This window comes from Bombina bombina, chromosome 6 (assembly GCF_027579735.1).
Source record: "Bombina bombina isolate aBomBom1 chromosome 6, aBomBom1.pri, whole genome shotgun sequence".
In the NCBI taxonomy this organism is placed as follows: domain Eukaryota; kingdom Metazoa; phylum Chordata; class Amphibia; order Anura; family Bombinatoridae; genus Bombina; species Bombina bombina.
In genome coordinates, this window is record NC_069504.1 from 213,861,964 (window position 1) to 213,883,975 (window position 22,012).

Consider the following 22,012-nt stretch of genomic DNA (forward strand, 5'->3'; position numbering starts at 1 on the left):
TCTAACTAAATATTCCTATCATTAACTAAATTATTCCTATTTAAAACTAAATACTTACCTGTAAAATAAACCCTAAGATAGCTACAATATAACTAAATATGTAAATTTGTATTTATTTTAACTAGGTAGAATAGTTACTAAATAGTTATTAACTATTTAATAACTAACTAGCTAAAATAAATACAAAAGTACCTGTAAAATAAAACCTAACCTAAGTTACAATTACACCTAACACTACACTATAATTAAATTAACTAAATTAAATACAATTAAATAAATTACATACAATTACCTACATTAAATTAAATTAGCTAAAGTACAAAAAAACAAACACTAAATTACAGAAAATAATAAACAAATTACAGAAATTTAAACTAATTACACCTAATCTAATAGCCCTATTAAAATAAAAAAGCCCCCCCAAAATAAAAAAAACCCTAGCCTAAACTAAACTACCAATAGCCCTTAAAAGGGCCTTTTGTGGGGCATTGCCCCAAAGTAATCAGTTTTTTTGACCTGTAAAAAAAAATACAAACAATCCCCCCAACAGTAAACCCACTACCCACACAACCAACCCCCCAAATAAAAACCTATTTATCTAAAAAAAACTAAGCTCCCCATTGCCCTGAAAAGGGCATTTGGATGGGCATTGCCCATAAAAGGGCAGTTAGCTCTTTTGCCACCCAAAGTCCCTAACCTAAAAATAAAACCCACCCAATACACCCTTAAAAAAATTAACACTAACCCCCTGAAGATCGACTTACCGGGAGACGTCTTCATCCAAGCTGGGCGAAGCGGTCCTCCAGGCAGGCAGAAGTCTTCATCCAAGCTGGACAGAAGTGGTCCTCCAGATGGGCAGAAGTCTTCATCCAGATGGCACCTTCTATCTTCATCCATCCGGCGCTGAGCAGGTCTATAGGAATTAAGGTAGAAAAAATCCTATTGCCTGATGCAATCAGCCAATTGAAGTTCAATCCTATTGGCTGATCCAATCAGCCAATAGGATTGAGCTCGCATTCTATTGGCTGATTGGAACAACCAATAGAATGCGAACTCAAAACTATTGGCTGATTGCATTTTTTCTACCTTAATTCTGATTGGCTGATAGAATTCTATCAGCCAATTGGAATCTAAGGGACGCCATCTTGGATGACGCCACTTAAAGGTATCTTCATTCTTTGTTAGTCGTCGGATGAAGAGGATGCTCTCCTCAGATGCCTTGAAGATGGACCCGCTCCGCGCCGGATGGATGAAGATAGAAGATGCCATCTGGATGAAGACTTCTACCCATCTGGAGAACCACTTCTGCCCGGCATGGATGAAGACTTCTTCCCGTCTGGAGGACCACTTCGCCCGGCTTGGATGAAGACGTCTCCCGGTAAGTCGATCTTCAGGGGGTTAGTGTTAGGTTTTTTTTAAGGGTGTATTGGGTGGGTTTTATTTTTAGGTTAGGGATTTTGGGCAGTAAAAGAGCTAACTGCCCTTTTAAGGGCAATGCCCATCCAAATGCCCTTTTCAGTGCAATGGGGAGCTTAGGTTTTTATTTGGGGGGTTGGTTGTGTGGGTGGTGGGTTTTACTGTTGGGGGGTTGTTTGTATTTTTTTTTACAGGTAAAAGAGCTGATTACTTCAGGGCAATGCCCCGCAAAAGGCCCTTTTAAGGGCTATTGGTAGTTTTTTTTATTTTGGGGGGGGCTTTTTTTATTTTAATAGGGCTATTAGATTAGGTGTAATTAGTTTAAATTTCTGTAATTTGTTTATTATTTTCTGTAATTTAGTGTTTAGTTTTTTTTGTACGTTAGCTAATTTAATTTAATTTAGGTAATTGTATGTAATTTATTTAATTGTATTTAATTTAGTTAATTTATTTAATTATAGTGTAGTGTTAGGTTTAATTGTAACTTAGGTTAGGTTTTATTTTACAGGTATTTTTGTATTTATTTTAGCAAGGCAGTTATTAAATAGTTAATAACTATTTAGTAACTATTCTACCTAGCTAAAATAAATACAAAATTGCCTGTAAAATAATAATAAATCCTAAGCTAGCTACAATGTATCTATTAGTTATATTGTAGCTATCTTAGGGTTTATTTTACAGGTAAGTATTTAGTTTTAAATAGGAATAATTTAGTTAATGATAGGAATTTTATTTAGATTTATTTAAATTATATTTAAGTTAGGGGGTGTTAGGGTTAGACTTAGGTTTAGGGGTTAATAACTTTAGTATAGTGGCAGCGACGTTGGGGGCGACAGATTAGGGGTTAATAAGTGTAGGTAGGTGGCGGAGACATTGGGGGCGGCAGATTAGGGGTTAATAAATATAATGTAGGTGTCGGCGATGTTGGGGTAGGGGGTCTGCTTAGGATTGTAGATGAGGTAGTTATGGAACTATGAGCCTCAGGGTGGAAGTGAGGTTTGCGGCTCAGACAGGCTGCTGTGATGTCGGCTCGGTGTGTCTCAGGCTTAACAAGCTGTTCCCTCCTGACATCTTTGGCAATTAAGGGCTGTAAGGGTGACAGGCTATTAAGGGGTTGTTAGGAAGAACTAAATGGAGCTGTTTAGGTGTAAATCCAAATCCTTTAGGATAGCTAAGAGTCTAGGCTGATACGGAGCTCAGTGATTATGCAGCCATGTTCCTGCACGGCTCAGCTCCGCCCCCGACTGGTACCGTATTTTAAAGTCAGTAGTTAAGAGTTTTACACTACAACGCCGTAGCAAAAAACTCTTAACTAAAGTGCTAAAAAGTACACTAACACCCATAAACTACCTATTAACCCCTAAACCAAGGCCCTCCCACATCGCAAACATTAAAAGAAAAATTTTAACCCCTAATCTGCTGAACCAGACATCGCCGCCACTATAATAAATATATTAACCCCTAAACCCGCACACTCCCGCCTCGCAAATACTAGTTAAATATTATTAACCCCTAATCTGCCGTCCCTAACATCGCCGCCACCTACCTACATTTATTAACCCCAAATCTGCCGCCCCAACTTTGCCGCCACTATATTAAAGTTATTAACCCCTAAATCTAAGTCTAACCCTAACCCTAACACCCCCTAACTTAAATATAATTAAAAGAAATCTAACTAAATATTCCTATCATTAACTAAATTATTCCTATTTAAAACTAAATACTTACCTGTAAAATAAACCCTAAGATAGCTACAATATAACTAAATATGTAAATTTGTATTTATTTTAACTAGGTAGAATAGTTACTAAATAGTTAATAACTATTTAATAACTAACTAGCTAAAATAAATACAAAAGTACCTGTAAAATAAAACCTAACCTAAGTTACAATTACACCTAACACTACACTATAATTAAATTAACTAAATTAAATACAATTAAATAAATTACATACAATTACCTACATTAAATTAGCTAAAGTACAAAAAAACAAACACTAAATTACAGAAAATAATAAACAAATTACAGAAATTTAAACTAATTACACCTAATCTAATAGCCCTATTAAAATAAAAAAGCCCCCCCAAAATAAAAAAAAAACCCTAGCCTAAACTAAACTAAACTAAACTACCAATAGCCCTTAAAAGGGCCTTTTGTGGGGCATTGCCCCAAAGTAATCAGTTTTTTTGACCTGTAAAAAAAAATACAAACAATCCCCCCAACAGTAAACCCACTACCCACACAACCAACCCCCCAAATAAAAACCTATTTATCTAAAAAAAACTAAGCTCCCCATTGCCCTGAAAAGGGCATTTGGATGGGCATTGCCCTTAAAAGGGCAGTTAGCTCTTTTGCCACCCAAAGTCCCTAACCTAAAAATAAAACCCACCCAATACACCCTTAAAAAAATTAACACTAACCCCCTGAAGATCGACTTACCGGGAGACGTCTTCATCCAAGCTGGGCGAAGCGGTCCTCCAGGCAGGCAGAAGTCTTCATCCAAGCTGGACAGAAGTGGTCCTCCAGATGGGCAGAAGTCTTCATCCAGATGGCACCTTCTATCTTCATCCATCCGGCGCTGAGCAGGTTTATCTTCAAGACATCCGACGCGGAGCATCCTCTTCATCCGACGACTAACCCAGAATGAAGGTACCTTTAAGTGACGTCATCCAAGATGGCGTCCCTTAGATTCCGATTGGCTGATAGAATTCTATCAGCCAATCGGAATTAAGGTAGAAAAAATCCTATTGGCTGATGCAATCAGCCAATAGTTTTGAGTTTGCATTCTATTGGCTGTTCCAATCAGCCAATAGAATGCAAGCTCAATCCTATTGGCTGATTGGATCAGCCAATAGGATTGAAGTTCAATCCTATTGGCTGATTGCATCAGCCAATAGGAATTAAGGTAGAAAAAATCCTATTGGCTGTTGCAATCAGCCAATTGAAGTTCAATCCTATTGGCTGATCCAATCAGCCAATAGGATTGAGCTCGCATTCTATTGGCTGATTGGAACAACCAATAGAATGCGAACTCAAAACTATTGGCTGATTGCATTTTTTCTACCTTAATTCTGATTGGCTGATAGAATTCTATCAGCCAATTGGAATCTAAGGGACACCATCTTGGATGATGCCACTTAAAGGTACCTTCATTCTTTGTTAGTCGTCGGATGAAGAGGATGCTCTCCTCGGATGCCTTGAAGATGGACCCGCTCCGCGCCGGATGGATGAAGATAGAAGATGCCATCTGGATGAAGACTTCTACCCATCTGGAGAACCACTTCTGCCCGGCATGGATGAAGACTTCTTCCCGTCTGGAGGACCACTTCGCCCGGCTTGGATGAAGACGTCTCCCGGTAAGTCGATCTTCAGGGGGTTAGTGTTAGGTTTTTTTTAAGGGTGTATTGGGTGGGTTTTATTTTTAGGTTAGGGATTTTGGGCAGTAAAAGAGCTAACTGCCCTTTTAAGGGCAATGCCCATCCAAATGCCCTTTTCAGTGCAATGGGGAGCTTAGGTTTTTATTTGGGGGGTTGGTTGTGTGGGTGGTGGGTTTTACGGTTGGGGGGTTGTTTGTATTTTTTTTTACAGGTAAAAGAGCTGATTACTTCAGGGCAATGCCCCGCAAAAGGCCCTTTTAAAGGCTATTGGTAGTTTTTTTTATTTTGGGGGGGCTTTTTTTATTTTAATAGGGCTATTAGATTAGGTGTAAATAGTTTAAATTTCTGTCATTTGTTTATTATTTTCTGTAATTTAGTGTTTAGTTTTTTTTGTACGTTAGCTAATTTAATTTAATTTAGGTAATTGTATGTAATTTATTTAATTGTATTTAATTTAGTTAATTTATTTAATTATAGTGTAGTGTTAGGTTTAATTGTAACTTAGGTTAGGTTTTATTTTACAGGTACTTTTGTATTTATTTTAGCTAGGTAGTTATTAAATAGTTAATAACTATTTAGTAACTATTCTACCTAGCTAAAATAAATAAAAACTTGCCTGTAAAATAATAATAAATCCTAAGCTAGCTACAATGTATCTATTAGTTATATTGTAGCTATCTTAGAGTTTATTTTACAGGTAAGTATTTAGTTTTAAATAGGAATAATTTAGTTAATGATAGGAATTTTATTTAGATTTATTTAAATTATATTTAAGTTAGGGGGTGTTAGGGTTAGACTTAGGTTTAGGGGTTAATAACTTTAGTATAGTGGCAGCGACGTTGGGGGCGACAGATTAGGGGGTAATAAGTGTAGGTAGGTGGCGGAGACATTGGGGGCGGCAGATTAGGGGTTAATAAATATAATGTAGGTGTCGGCGATGTTGGGGGCAGCAGATTAGGAGTTCATAAGTATAATGTAGGTGGCGGCGGTGTCCGGTGCAGCAGATTAGGGGTTATTAATATAATGCAGGTGTTGGCGATGTCGGGGACGGCAGATTAGGGGTTAATAAGTGTCAGATTAGTGGTGATTAGACTCGGGGTTCATGTTAGGGTGTTAGGTGTAAACATAAATTTTATTTCCCCATAGGAATCAATGGGGCTGCGTTACTGAGTTTTACGTTGCTTTTTGGCAGGTGTTAGACTTTTTTTTCTGCTGGCTTTCCCCATAGATTCCTATGGGGAAATCGTGCACGAGCACGTTACACCAGCTCACCGCTGACTTAAGCAGCGCTGGTATTGGAGTGCGGTAATGAGCAAAACTTTGCTCAACGCTCACTTCTTGTCTTTTAACGAGGGGTTTGTAAAATCCCGTAATACCAGCGCGGTAGGTAAGTGAGCAGTGAGTGAAAACTGCTCATTAGCACCGCACAGCCTCTAACGCAAAACTCGTAATCTAGGTGAGATATTGCATAAAATAGTCATAAGGGCTCAAAGATATGAGGTCTCATGTGTTAGGAAAAAAAGGCTGCAAAGGGCTTTAACATAGATATACTGTACATACATATACATGTTTAAATATGTATTTTGGTGGAGTGATCCACTGCTTTTGTATACACACTCCAGGTTAGCACAGCCGGTCCTTTTTCATGTACGCTCCAGGCATACAGACGTGCTCGAAGCCGCGGCATGTGACGCACACATACATACACATGTCTAAATATATATAAGTATTTACAGACATATATATATATACACATAAACATAAAAAACATATGTATACATATATAGACATATATATGTGCATTTTGCAGTCAAGTAGCTGAAAACATGTAAAAAAGTTTTAATCTGTGTGTTTACTGTAAATATTTCCCATTCCAATGTTCTTCACATAGGGAAATATTTTTTAAATATATATTCCTATATGTATATATAGATATCTATCATCTATCTATCTATCTATCTATCTATATATATATATATATATATAATCATATAAATACATAGGTATAGATAAATATTTTACCAAAAAAACACATATATATACATATATATATATATATATATATATATATATATATTTATTTATTTATTTATGTAATAATAAATAGAATATATTCTTCTATGTGAAGAACATTGGAATATTCATATTTCATGTCAGGTTAGCGCACTTGGTTAAAAGCGATCGAGTTTCAGCACAAGTAGGATGAAGATTTTTTTTCCCCCACTTTTCTCTCTCTATTGAAGTCTATCGGGGAATACGTTAACGCGGCCCAATATTCTAAGTCCCACTTTTTACTTTCAGCTTGTAATACGTACGCTACCTGACGTGTGCAAAAAGCTTACTTCTAGCAAAATGAATGTTCGAGCAGGAGTGCTAATTTGTACTCCACTAATCTACACCTTAATGTAAAACTAATGCTACTAATTGTGAGAAAAAAAGACAAGGGGACTGATTTAACAAGCTGTCAATCGGCAGCTGTTTCCGCGCGAGCCTTCAGGCTGCCAGAAACAGCAGTTAAAAAGCAGCTGCTCCTTAACTCGTACACCTCCTCTGAGGCTGTGGACATCAATCCGCCCGATCGTATATGATCGGATTGATTGACTCCCCCTGCTAGCAGCCGATTGGCCACGAATCTGCAGGGGGCAACATTGCACAAGCAGTTCAGCAGAACTGCTTATAAAATGTTAAATGCCGAAAGCGTATGCTGTCGGCATTCAGCAATGTCTGTCGAACATGATCTGCTGAGCGGATCATGTCGGACAGACACTTGATAAATCTGCCCCATGTTCTGAAATAGACTTTATTCATAAACAAGTCATCAATGTATAAAGTTTAAGCAAGTAAAATACAGAAAATCACAAACATAGGTGCTTTGATATAGTTACACAACTCAGGATTTAAAAGAAATATAAATGGATGAAAAGGTTTCAATGACGACACAAATGTTCAGAAAGATAGTGTGGCTATAATATATACACTGATCAGCCACAACATTAAAACCACCTGTAGGTCCCCCTTGCGCTGTCAAAACAGCTTTAATGTGTCAAGGCATGGACTCCACAAGACCTCTGAACATTTCCTGTGGTATCTGGCACCAAGACATTAGCAGCAGATCTTTAAGTCCTGCAAGTTGGGAGATGGGGCCTCTGTGGATTGGATTGGTTGTTCCAGCACATCGCACAGATGCTCAGTTGGATTGAGATCTGGGGAATTTGGAAGCCAAGGCAACACCTTGAAATCTTTGCCATGTTCCTCAAACCATTCCTCAACAATTTCTGCAGTGTAGCAGGGTGCATTATCCTGCTGATAGAGGCCACTGCAATCAAGGAACACCAATGCCATGAAGGGGTATACATGGTCTGAAAAACACTGCCTCTGCCAGCTTCCCTTCTTCCCATAGTGCATTCTGCAGTCATCTCTTCCCCAGGTAAAATATGCACACACACCTGACCATCCACCTGATCTAAAAGAAAATGTTATTTATCAGACCAAGCAACCATGTTCCATTGCTCCATGGTCAAGTTCTGACACTCACGTCATCATGGGCACTCTGACCGGTCTGTGGCTACGCAGAAAACTGCGATACACTGTGGGTTCTGACATCTTTCATTCATGGTCAACATTATTTTTTTCAGCAATTTCATCTACAGTAGCTCTTCGGTGTGATTGGACCAGATGAGCTAGCCTTTGCTCTACACCACATGTGCATCAATGAGCCTTGGGTGCCCATGACCCTGGCGCCAGTTCACCAGTTGTCCTTACTTGCACCACTTTTTGTAGGTACTAACCACTGCATACCAGGAACACCCCACAAAACTTGCCATTTTGGAGATTCTCTGATCTGTCGTCTAGCCATTACTATTTGGCCCTTGTCAAAGTCACTCAGATCATTTTGCTTGCCCTTTTTTCCTGCTTCCAATGCATGGAAATTCAAGAACTGACTGTTCACTTGCTGCCTAATATATCCCACCCCATGGCAGGTGCCATTTTAATGTTATAATCAATGTTATTCAATTCACCTGTCAGTGGTTTTAATGTTGTGGCATACCAGTGTGTATATGTATATATATATATATATATATATATATATATATATATACATATATATATATATATATATATATATATATTTATATATACAGTACCATGCAAAACTCCAAAAATGGACTGGACAAAATTATTGTCACCCTCAATTTAATATTTGGTAGCACACCCCTTGGAAAAAATAACTAAAATCAATCTCTTTCTGTAACCATCAATTAGTTTCTTACACCTCTCTAATGGAATTTTGCAGCAAAGCAATCCTAAAACATCAGTGAACCTCCGACATGTTTGACTGTAGGGACTCTATTCTTTTCTTTAAAAGCCTCATTTTCTTTTTTAAAAATAGTAGAATGATGGGCTTTACCAAAAAGCTGTAATTTAGTTTTGTCTGTCCACTGCACATTCTCCCAAAAGGATTTTATCTTCCTCAGGTAAGTTTTGGCAAATTCCAATCTGAATTTTTTATGTTTCTGTGTCAGCATTGGGGTCCTCCTGGTTCTTCTACCATAGCGTCCATTTTCATTCAGATGCTGACAAATAGTGCAAGCTGACACATTTGCGCTATGTGCCCGAATGCCAGCTTGGATTTGTCTGGAAGATGATCGAGGTTCTTTATCCACCATTCGAACAATCCTTTGTTGCAATTTTTGATGAATTTTTCTCTTTTGTCCACGTCCAGGGAGATTAGCTACAGTGCCATGGGCTGTAAAATTCTTGACAATGTTGCTCACAGTCAACATAGGAACATTAAGATCTCTGGAGATGGACTTGTAACCTTGAGATTGTCCATGCTTTTCCACAATTTTAAATACATAACACACCTTAATATAACTTATGTTGGGTAACATGAAGAATTAGTGTTCTTCTGTCGGGCTTATGTGCGCAAACCCTACAGGAGCACAATAATTCTTTTTGTACACTAACCTGACATGATTTATATATTTATTAAATATAAAATATTTAAAAATATGAATAATTAATGTAAATAATTATTATAGATGTATTCTAAAAAATCCACAGAATATATAGATATATTTTACAGTAACTATAATTATTATTTTTTTCTCAATGTTTTATATTTAATATTTACATAACGTACCTTAAGATAATTAATTCTTCATGTGCGCTAACCTGACACAATGCATTAGACCTACAGCGTGCAACCGAAGCACGTAATGTATATTTTACATTCAAATGTTCTTCACTTAGAAAAAAATGTATTTTTTTTATTTTGAATATATATATAAATATATATATATATATATATATATATGATAATGTTAATGTAAAATATATATTTCTATAACTATATATATATATATATATATATATATATATATATATATATATATATATATATATATATATATATATATATATATATATATGAATATATCTAGCACTCACTGGTCTTTTGAAATTCATGGTTTTAATTGATGTGATGTTTCAGGGGGACACTCCTCTTCCTCAGAGTGTGTCCCCAAAACGTCATATCAATTGAAACCATGAATTTCAAAAGACCAGTTAGTGTCTCGATTAATTTGCTGCATTTTACCGTTGGCACCCTGGCAGATAAGTGAGAGTGCGCTTTATTTTAACTTTTTGTGAACGGATTTATTCATGTCCTATTCTTGTATTCATTACATGGGCATCTGCAGAAATGTTTTAAAAGGGTGGGCAATAAAGTAAAATATGTCCAGACAATAAACAATTCAAGTAAAAGAGCAAATGTATCCGCCACTGTATAAATAAAATCCAAACTTTATTTGCATCCTTGTTAAAAACGATACATCCAAGGAAGTTTGCAGCAACAAAGTAGAAGAGTAAGTGGTGTGGCATCAGTGCCATCATTGCCACACCACTTACTCTTGTACTTTGTTGCTGCAAACTTCCTTGGATGTATCGTTTTTAACAAGGATGTGAATAAAGTTTGGATTTTATTTATACAGTGGCGGATACATTTGCTCTTTTACTTGAATTGTATTACCAGCTTATCCGCTACACACGGCTTGTTGGGGGAGGTGTGAGCAGGTGTCTAACTAATATTGGAGGAGATTACCCGATGAAGAGGATGGGTGGAGCAGAATGACGACAGAGTGATCACTGTGGATCCACGAGGACGCCAGCCACGCCGGTGAAGAACCATGAGTACTTGGAGAGGCAATGTGCACATGCCCGTGCCCACAAGGAGAAAGTAGAAAGTCTGGTAAGATAGGCTACAAGGCCAATGGATTGTAAACGGATTAAAAGTGTAACTTGGGAATGCATACAAGGCTTCCGGGACTGAAGCACTTTATCACATTAACTGTCATATACTGCAATTCTTTACCCACGCACTTTATCGCAGCACATTAGATACCTTTTGCAGATATTTACATTGCATATTTGCACTTACATTTTAGAAACAGTCCGTAGTTTTTTGACATTGCAGACAATAAACACACACACATATATATTTATACATAGAGTATATATGTAAAAGTTCCAAGAGAGCCAGCACTCGATTCTTGTAGTCAGTACCCAGGGTTCTTCCAAGTAACAAACATCTCCAATAACAAAGGGATGCACTCACCAGGATTTTGTCAGATTATAACCATTTTAATTGTGTAACGTTTTGGGGTTTTATCCCCTTCCTCAGACACAAAAAATATAACAAACCATATACTTACCCCACTGTGACTTATATACACCCTGCATGCCCAAATTCACCACTCCCCTCAGTGGTGATGTCATTAGTCATCAACCAGACAACCAGCCACACACAGATTAGTAACAGTCTTATACATCAAACCACCACATGATCATCCATCTTGAACACTAATGCCTTGTTAGCTGAGTTTAATTCATCTACCTAACTCTTGAGTTAGTCATCAGTACCACCCCAGATCAAAAGCAGGTCATGAATATACCTGTTGAAGAACTTAATCCTTGGATCTGTAAACAAGTGAGTCCCAATGGTTTTGAATTTTGCCTTGAAAAGATTGGCGTAAGCTTGCCATGAAGGAGGTGGACTTTTATACTAGAGACATTGGCTCCAAAGGGCCTGAATTCCCACCTGGACTGGCATTGCTTCCTATAACCATCGTGTTCTGTGCCATGAGATGTATTAACTACTTTCTCCTTTACAGGTCCTCTCCTTTACATATTGGCTGTATTAACCTTCTTTTTCACAGGTTGTTAGCATTAGGATATCATCCATAGTTATGTATTAGATATGAATAGCTGGGCAAGTTTTACTACAAGAATTATGGTACACTTGGGTTAAATATTTAATACTATGTAAATCAGGTAGATCAAACATTGAATAGTCTTTTAATTCTGTTTGCATGTTGAAGTTAAGGAACAGCGTGAGTGGTTTATAACTGTAACTGTTATAGAAGTGTAACTATTATATAATTGTAGCAGTTATTCATTGAGGATAGTTGTCTGGGGAGATCGTATGTATAGATTCCGCCCTGATAGGGGATTGTAACATTATCCAATCGGATTGTTAGGGACATTAGGCTTCTTAATGTAGGTGGTGTATTTTGTATTTTGCAGGTTGCATTTTGTATTTTACAGGTTGTTCCTTGCAATTTGCAGGTTGTTCCTTGTCATCGATACAGACAAGTGTCTTGCTCTGTAGTACCCCCGGTGGTAGCCCACACTGCTGTCATTTATTCCACATTGCTGATAAATCCCTTTCTGGTGTGTGTCATTTTCGGGAATGTGCTATTTGGGCTTCTAGAATTTGGGTAGTATGTGCTGTTCCTATTTTTATTGACAGCTTGATTCTGATAGCCACCACTTGAGGTTAAAATAGGTGGGTCTATGAAGCACGGCTTATAATGAGATGATTGGAAGGAGCCGATATTGTTGTGGTCTGGTTGTCATGACAGCATGGGAGAGTATGATGCTACTCTTGAGATACACATTAATTAAACAGCCTATTCCATATATTAGTGTTGATCATGTGGCAGTTTGATGTATAAGACTGTTACTAATCTGTGTATGTAATGATTGTGTTGTGTTTTTATGATTGCACATTGTTTTGGAGGGGTGTGTGGCTGGTTGCCTGGTCAACGACTGATGACATCACTACTGAGGGGAGTTTTGGATTTGGGCATGCAGTATGGCGCCTGGCCACATACAGGGTGTATATAAGTCACAGTGGGATGAGTTTGTGGTTTGTTATATTTTTTGTGTCTGAGGAAGGGAATAAAACCCCGAAACATTGCACTATTAAAATGGTGACGATCTGAAAAAATCCTGGTGAGTACATCCCTTTGTTATTGGAGTATGCAACATCATCAAGAAATATATGCCAATCCTATATGGAGATGACACCTTAAAACATGTCATTAAACAAAGCTGTGATGTTGTATACTCCAGGAACCTAGCCATAGGTAACATACTCTCACCAAGCATGCTACCTGATTTAGGTGCACACAGTTCATGGTTGGAGGTTGTGGGAACCTATAAGTGTGGGAAACCTCATTGCAAGTCATGTATTTATCTTAAACAAGGAGAGAGATTTAAATCATATGTAACTGATTAAACCTTTACCACCCAAGGTTGTGTAAAATGCTCCTCAACATATGTAATTTATCTAGTTGAGTGCTCTGAACACAAGAAACAGTATGTTGGGTTAACCACCAGGTCAATATATAAATATTTAAGTGAGGAAGCGCTAAAAAAGCTCAAGAATTATGGAAGATAATATTTTGATATAAATTTACAGATTTATTTACATAACTTCATACACATAAAAATACTTATAACTATAAAAGAATATTGCTACTTAGGGGACGTCTCCCAACAATCAATTTCACCAAATTCTTGTTATATATTTGTTAAAATCCTAACATTGTATTACAGATATAAAAACACTTATGATCAATGTGTCATTAAAAGTAATTTTCAACCTTAACACTGTTTGTGTAGAGTGATTGATAGTGGCTACAATGTATTTAAATGTTCATATTTAAATGTTCACAATATTGATACGTTAACTCTCTTGTATATCTTTTGAGTTTAACTCATATCCATTTTTGACAAAGCTTCTGATTCCTATTAAAAAGTCAATCTGAGATGCTGGCCAATTGAATCTGATAAACAGTCTCGTATCTTGTAATTATGAAAGAGATTTTTTGTACCTGTATGTTCAGGCTCTTGTGGCACAAACTTATTCTAGTGCTTCTCCGGTATTAGATTTCGTTCGTGTGCTGTTAGTAACAGCGCTGCTATTACTTCTGCCTTCTCTCTCACTGACTGTTAGCTTCTCTTCAGAAGTGCTGGGAGAAGCTAACAGTCAGTGAGAGGGAAGGCAGAAGTAATAGCAGATAAAATATTATCTTCCATAATTCTTGAGGTTTTTTAGCGCTTCCTCGCTTAAATATTTATATATTGACCATTTAAAACGTTTTTTTCAATCTGAGGGGAAGATTAGAAAGTAGGGGAGCAAAGAATATTAGCTGAGCGCCACACTTGAATCTTTAGAAACCAGGTTAACCACCAGGGACATACGTACCAGGATCAAAGAACATTTAGGTTACATCTCTAATGAAATATATTGCTCAGCACTATCTAGACACTTCATCCAGGTACACAATAAAAATGTGGATAAATTAAAATGGATTGCAATTGAGGTAGTGCATGGGAATAATAATTGCAAACAAATAGATACATGTATAATATGCCAAAAGTACATGTCTAGGCATTATTGTAAATAATGTATATATATGCTCTTTGTATAAATTAAATGTCCCTACATTCATCTAAGTGAAAGAGAAAAAGATATGATATATATACTTTTTAGTGCCTGTATAACTATAGTCTGAGGTATAAGTCTAATACAACTTTATTAGATATAGTGTATATATATAAATATCGGTAGAAGTACGTGTACAGAATGAAAAATATATCAACATCCACTTATCAATTTGCTTATCGAATGTCTATCCTGTTAACTATGTATGCAATATAGACTGCCCTTGTAAGTACATCTGTTTATTCGTCCACTTTGGGCAACAACCTGCCTGTTATGTTTTTTTACCTGCAGGTAGCCAAATGGTTAAATTATTTGATTTTAAAGGGGCGGAGGAATGCCTTATAAAAACACACCTTCCACATAGGAGGAGTATGTCTATGATTACGGCCATACGGGCCTAAACATGTTAGACTGTGTTTCATTTTTAACCTGGATGCTCTGCCACTCACATTTTTAAAGAGGAGAATAAAGCTTGGATATTTATTACCTTATTTGGGATGCCTGGATCTCTTTATTTCTGAATATATATATATATATATATATATATATATATATATATATATATATACTGTATATATCTATACTATAATTGCGTTTGTAATGTCCGTCGCCGTCGGCAGTTATGCACGCAGCCTCAATGGAATGTTGGCAGCACGAGGACAAAAGAATTCTACAATTTTTTCTGCCATTTTCTGAATCCACCGGGATGCAGCGAAGGCAAACGGAGCATTACAAAAGCAACAACTAATCACCCACATGAAAGTATTTTAAAAAAAATAAACTAACCACCCACATCAAGTATTTATAAAAAAAAAAAAAAAAAAAAAAAAAAAAGGGGGTGCGTGTCCAAGCCGCAGCCATGACCAGATGTGTTTTTTTAGGTGCTCTGTCGTCAAATTAAAACAATTTGATAATCTTCAACTCTATCTTTACATTTTCTTCTGTATTGCGGCTAAAGAAGGAGCTCACAATCAAAGGAGATTTGGATTTTCCCTAACAGGGGGATCCTATACAACTAAGACGGCTGGCTGCGGCCTACACTACTATTTCATCATCTTCCCCCCCACCGGTCCCACGCTTGATCAGGTAGAGGGATTGCATTCTGGGCTTTATTCAACCCCAAAATACCTTTGGAGGAACATTTATGTAATACAAGGAGGAGCACCATTAACGTTCAGAAACGTAAAGCAAGACCGACTCTATTATTTATTTATTTTTTTTAAATAGTTTTTTATTGAGGTTTTACGTCACAAACAAGTTACAAAGATCGCCTTGCAGCATCAAGGACATATATAGCATTGGTTAAAGTACAACATATCAATACATAACAAAGCTAGGCATATGAAACCTCAATTTTGTAATAACATAGTTTAGATGACTGACTAATAATATATGTGGAAGTCAGGTGAGGAATATCCTTACGGATTTATGCTGATGTTGAGTATATGGGGGGGGGGGAATTCAACGGGCAAGAGCCGCTTAGTGTAAAGGGAAAAAATGGAGGGGCGGAGCTTCTTAAAGGAACCATAAGGGGGAATATAAGTGTTATAAGACTTTAGGTATTAAAATAGTAACCCTAACTTGTTATAGATAATAACCAAATAATAACATATCTAAATACACTGATATAAATATAAATAAAGAGGATGTGACTCACTTAACTTAAGTTCAGGTTCAATAGATGTTAGGATAATAGTGGGTAAAATATGGAGTGATACTAAATAGGGTTTCTGATATATTTTAATGAACAATAGGGAAGCATTAGTCTATCTGGATACCCTGTTTTTTACATTCTCACTTCTTCTTCCTATAAAATAAATAACAAACTATGTCTAATAGACTTCTATGTAATGGGATCATATGGGTATATATATATATATATATATATATATATATATATAAAGATTAGTCATGTCCATAGCTATGGGGTAATTAATGAATCAAGAGAATTTACAGCATGGTTAAGGCTAGGCGGTGTACTATAGTATGTTGGTATCCTTAGTCCTTAAACTATATCCAATTAGCAGTGTACAATCTGCACCTCAGATGGACCTTAAAAAGAACTGTAATAAACTGAGATAGCAGGATATAATAGAGTTCAAAATATCATAAAAACTAGTCAGATCAGCAGAGAAGATATACTCAACTTTAACAAAGTGCATTCCCTATTTCTCTGAACTACAGGCTGTCAAACAAAAAAGCCATTGGGATAAGATTTTGGTTTAGAAGATATTAAATATATACAATCTCCAAAAAAACAAAGTCCAACATGTGTATGCTCAATAGTAGATACACAAAACCAATAGTGCCTGAAAGTGTACAAATGATGGGTATACATATGTTTTTATAATAGCCGGCATGAATGAATCCAAAACCTGTTAAATAACTATCAAAGTTACTAATTGTTACTTCTTCCGGTAATGTCCAGGAAATAAGGGCATAGTTCAGTACCATACATTCTAGTTAAAGGCATACACATGAGTGAATATAGATCAATATTCCGATCAGCCAATAGAATGTGAGTTCAATACGATTGACTGATTGGATCAGCCAATCAGATTGAACTTCAATCTGATTGGCTGATTGCATCAGCCAATCAGATTTTTTCTACCTTAATTCCGATTGGCTGATAGAATTCTATCAGCCAATCGGAATTGAAGGGACACTATCTTGGATGACGTCCCTTAAAGGAACCTTCATTCGACGTTAGTCTGTCGGTTGAAGAGGATGGCTCTGCGTTGGCTCCGTTGAAGATGGCTCCGCTCCGGATGGATGAAGATTGAAGACGCCGCCTGGATGAACACTTCTACCGTATGGAGGACCTCTTCTTAGCCGCTTGGATGAAGACTTCTACCGGATCAAGGACCTCCTCTGTGCACCTTGGATGAAGAATTTGGCTCGGCTGGGTGAAGACGACTCAAGGTAGGATGATCTTCAGGGGGTTAGCAATAGGTTTATTTAAGGGGGTTTGGGTGGGTTAGAGTAGGGGTGTGTGGGTGGTGGGTTGTAATGTTGGGGGGGTATTGTATTTTTCTTTTCAGGTAAAAGAGCTGATTACTTTGGGGCAATGCCCCGCAAAAAGCCCTTTTAAGGGCTGTTAAAAGAGCTGATTACTTTTGTATTTTAGAATAGGGTAGGGAATTTTTTATTTTGGGGGGATTTTTTATTTTATTAGGGGGCTTAGATTAGGTGTATTTAGTTTAAACTGCTTGTAATTCTTTTTTTTTGTAATTTAGTGTTTGTTTGTTTTTGTATTATAGTATAGTTTATTTCATTGTATTTTATTTTAGCTAATTGTATGTAATTAATTTAATTAATTTAATGATAGTGTAGTGTTAGGTGTATTTGTAACTTAGGTTAGGATTTATTTTACAGGTAATTTTGTAATTATTTTAACTAGGTAGCTATTTAATAGTTATTAACTATTTAATAGCTATTGTATCTAGAAAATAATAAATCTAAAATAAATACAAAGTTGCCTGTAAAATAAATATAAATCCTAAAATAGCTACAATGTAATTATTATTTATATTGTAGCTATATTAGGGTTTATTTTATAGGTAAGTATTTAGTTTTAAATAGGATTAATTTAGTTAATTTTAGGAATATTATTTTGTTTCATTTAAATTATATTTATGTTAGGGGGGTGTTAGGGTTAGGGTTAGAGTTAGGCTTAGGGGTTAATAACTTTATTATAGTAGCGGTGACGTTGCGGGCAGGAGATTAGGAGTTAATAATTGTAGGTAGGTGGCGGCGATGTTAGGGAGGGTAGATTAGGGGTTAATCAAATTTATTCTAGTGTTTGCGAGGCGGTAGTGCGGCGGTTTAGGGGTTAATACATTTATTATAGTGGCGGCGAGGTCCGGTCGGCAGATTAAGGGTTAATAAGTGTAGGTAAGGTAGCGGCGACGTTGGGGGGGGCAGATTAGGGGTTAATAAATATAATATAGGGGTCGGCGATGTTAGGGGCAGCAGATTAGGGGTTTATAGGTATAATGTAGGTGGTGGCGGTGTCCGGTCGCCAGATTAGGGGTTACATTTTTTTTTATAGTGGCGGCGATGTGGGGGGGCCTCGGTTTAAGGGTACATAGGTAGTTTATGGGTGTTAGTGTAATTTAGAGCAAAGTAGTTAGGAGCTTTATATTCCAGCGTTAGCCCTTAAAGCTCTTAACTACTGACTTTTGTTTGCGGCTGGAGTCTTGTCGGTAGAGGGTCTACCGCTCACTTCTCCCAAGACTCCAAATACCGGCGTTAGGCAGATCCCATTGAAAATATAGGATACGCAATTGGCGTAAGGGGATCTGCGGTAGCCTGGAATTGCGGTAGGGAAGTGAGCGTTAGACCCTTTCCTGGCTGACTCTAAATACCAGCGGGCGGCCAAAAGCAGCGTTAGGACCCCTTAACGCTGCTTTTGACGGCAAACGCAAAACTCTAAATCTAGCCGTTACTGTTTTAACATTTTTCATTTGTTCAGCAGCTGTTGAATGTTTAAATGTTTATATTTAATTTTAACTAGTCTAGTATGGATACATACCAATGATTGTAAGCAAATTATCATATGTATTAAATAATCTATCTCTTTTATAATTCACTCTATCATACTCACTTACTACTTTGAATTAACCATCAGCCCTTTCATCATACCACCAGAGACATAGATTTTAATATACAACACCTTGCCTTTTCAGGCGCTTTGAACATACCACATACACATCTAACCCTTTAAACCGCCAAAAACCAAAACACAAATAACTATCTAAATAACTAAGTACCCTAACCTAACACCCCCAACCTAACAACCCCTAACTTAACACCCCATTAAATAAATCCACATTACTTAAACTAATACATTCTAAAGTTACAAAAAATTTAAAAAAACTAACGGCCAGATTACGAGTTTTGCGGTAAGAGGGGTGCGGTACTAACTTGCACATTATTGTCACCGCTCACTTACCTACAGCGCTGGTATTACAGGTTTTTATAAACCTGGCATTAAAAGGCAAGAAGTGAGCGTAGAGCAAATTGTGCTCCATACCGCACTCCAATACCAGCGCTGCTTAAGTCAGCGGTGAGCTGGTTGTACTTGCTCGTGCACGATTTCCCCATAGACATCAATGGTGAGAGCCGGCTGAGAAAAAGTCTAACACCTGCAATAAAGCAGGGTAAAGCTCAGTAACGCAGCCCCATTGATTCCTAAGAGGAAACACATTTTATGTTTACACCTAACACCCTAACATGAACCCAGAGTCTAAACACCCCTAATCTTACACTTATTAACCCCTAATCTGCCGCCCCCGACATTGCCCACACCTACATTATACTGATTAACCCCTAATCTGCTGCTCCGGACATCTCCGCCACTATAATAAACATATTAACCCCTAAACCGCCACACTCCCGCATCGCAAACACTAGTTAAATAGTATTAACCCCTAATCTGCCATCCCTAACATCGCCGCCACCTACCTACATTTATTAACCCCTAAATCTAAGTCTAACCCTAACACCCCCTAACTTAAATATAATTAAATTAAATCTAAATAAAACCTATTATTAATACTTACCTGTAAAATAAACTCTAAGCTAGCTACAATATAACTAATAGTTACATTGTAGCTAGCTTAGGGTTTATTTTTATTTTACAGGCAAGTTTGCATTTATTTTAACTATGTAGAATAGTTACTAAATAGTTAATAACTATTTACTAACTACCTAGCTAAAATAAATACAAATTTACCTGTAAAATAAAACCTAATCTAAGTTACACTAACACCTAACACTACACTACAATTAAATAAATTACCTAAATTAAATACAATTAAATACATTAAATACAATTACCTAAATTAAAAAAACAAACAAACACTAATTTACACAAAATAAAAAACAAATTACAAGATATTTAAACTAATGACACCTAATCTAATAGCCCTATCAAAATAAAAAAGCCCCCCCAAAATAAAAAAAAAACCTAGCCTAAACTAAACCACCAATAGCCCTTAAAAGGGCATTTTGCGGGGCATTGCCCCAAAGAAATCAGCTCTTTAACCTGTTAAAAAAATACAAACAACCCCCCCAACAGTAAAACCCACCACCCACACAACCAAACCCCCCAAATAAAACCCTAACTAAAAAAACCTAAGCTCCCCATTGCCCTGAAAAGGGCATTTGGACGGGCATTGCCCTTAAAAGGGCATTTAGCTCTATTGCAGCACAAAGCCCTAACCTAAAAATAAAACCCACCCAATAAACCCTTAAAAAAAACCTAACACTAACCCCTGAAGATCCACTTACAGTTTTGAAGATCCGACATCCATCCTCAACGAAGCCAGGAGAAGTCCTCATCGAAGCGGCAAGAAGTCCTCAACGAAGCCGGGAGAAGTCTTCATCCAACCCGGGAGAAGTGGTCCTCCAGACTGGCAGAAGTCTTCATCCAGACGGCATCTTCTATCTTCATCCATCCGGCGCGGAGCGGGTCCATCTTCAAGAAATCTAACGCAGAGCATCCTCTTCTTCCGACGACTACCCGACGAATGAAGGTTCCTTTAAGTGACGTCATCCAAGTTGGCGTCCCTTAGATTCCAATTGGCTGATAGAATTCTATCAGCCAATCGGAATTAAGGTTGAAAAAATACAACTGGCTGATGCAATCAGCCAATAGGATTGAACTTCAATCCTATTGGCTGATCCAATCAGCCAATAGGATTGAGCTTGCATTCTATTGGCTGATTCTATTGGCTGATGCGAATAAACTACCAGTAGCCCTTAAAAGGGCTTTTTGCAGGGCATTGCCCTAAGATAATCAGCTCTTTTACAAAAAAAAAATTTTTCTTTTACAAAAAATATACAAAATCCAAAAAAAATATACAATATATATGTGTATGTATGTGTGTATGTTTGAATGCATATAAAAATCAGAGTTTGAAAATTATCCCAAAATTCTACTGGAGTCATTATATGCTAAACTTTAATAAACTGTTAATTTTTTTCGGCGGGGCTGTAATAAAAAGAATATCTTTATCAAGACTCCTTATAAATGAAACAAGAAGTATCATATAGTTGTATTTATTAATTCAAATTATTTAGGGCTAGATTACAAGTGGAGTAGTATTTAATGCTACCACTCACGCGCTAACTCTGCTAGAAGCAAGCTTTTTATGTGCAAAGGGTAGCGCTCATATTTATAAGTTGAAAGTAAAAAGTTTTTGTTAGCATGCATATCCAAAGTGCACAGAAAGTGAAACTTAGACTATTGCGACTGCGTTAATGTATTCCCTCATAGAACTCAATGGAGCAATAAAGTGCTACTCGGATGCAAACGCGATCGCATATTCAAAAGTGCGCTAAAGTCCAATGTTCTTCACATATGTTCTATGTATTCATAAATACATATTTCTGCATGCTACAACTGACGCATTCAAATA

The 22,012-nt window shown here is 36.9% G+C and overlaps 1 protein-coding gene across 1 annotated transcript in view; it reads right to left on the reverse strand.

Annotated features, from left to right (window-relative positions):
* ADAMTS20 (ADAM metallopeptidase with thrombospondin type 1 motif 20) overlaps positions 1-22,012 on the reverse strand; it is a 578,468-nt gene that overhangs the window by 105,939 nt on the left and 450,517 nt on the right.